Source organism: Gavialis gangeticus, unplaced genomic scaffold (assembly GCF_001723915.1).
Source record: "Gavialis gangeticus isolate Ggan-Ray unplaced genomic scaffold, GavGan_comp1, whole genome shotgun sequence".
Taxonomy (NCBI): Eukaryota; Metazoa; Chordata; order Crocodylia; family Gavialidae; genus Gavialis; species Gavialis gangeticus.
In genome coordinates this window covers 1,657,365-1,657,982 of record NW_017729028.1, presented here as the reverse complement: position 1 = coordinate 1,657,982, position 618 = coordinate 1,657,365, and positions in this window count along the sequence as shown.

Sequence of the window (618 nt, the reverse complement as noted above, 5' to 3'; positions counted from 1 at the left end):
AGCTGGGCTGGGCTGTGCTCTGGCAGGCTGGCCCCAGCCATCTGCCACTGGGGTGAGCTCTGCGGGGTGGGTGGAGCCAGGGCTGCACTCTGGGCAGTTCGCCCCAGCCACAGCTCAGAGATCAGCCCTGGCTTCGCCTACCCCACAGAGCACAGTGGAGCAGGGAATACATGGGTGCTGCAGTCACCCTAAAATTCCCCATGGTCCCTGCCACTGGACCAGGCCCGATCCAGGTGTACGTGCCCACCTCCATTCCCTGCCACTGCTTGCCCAGCTGGGGTGCAGCAGAGTGAAGCTGCAGCTTGTCCAGGAGGCACGGGAAGGCTGGAGTGGCTTCCAATGATGAGCCCCATTTGTCCGAGGCAGCGGAACTGTCCTGCAACCTCCCCTCCCTGGCTGAGTGAGCAGCAGGAGGGCAAAGCCCCCACTCAAAGCACCTTCCACCACCTGTCTGGAACACAGCCTGGCCCAGCCTGCCCTATGCAGATCTGGGGGGCACATGACCACTCCCATGACCTCTCCCATGACCTCTTGGACTGGAAGTGCATGGTGGCATGCAGTGGCAGTATTCCCCCTCCCTGGCTGGGCAGCTTGTCCCAGCCCCAGTCCCAATCCCTC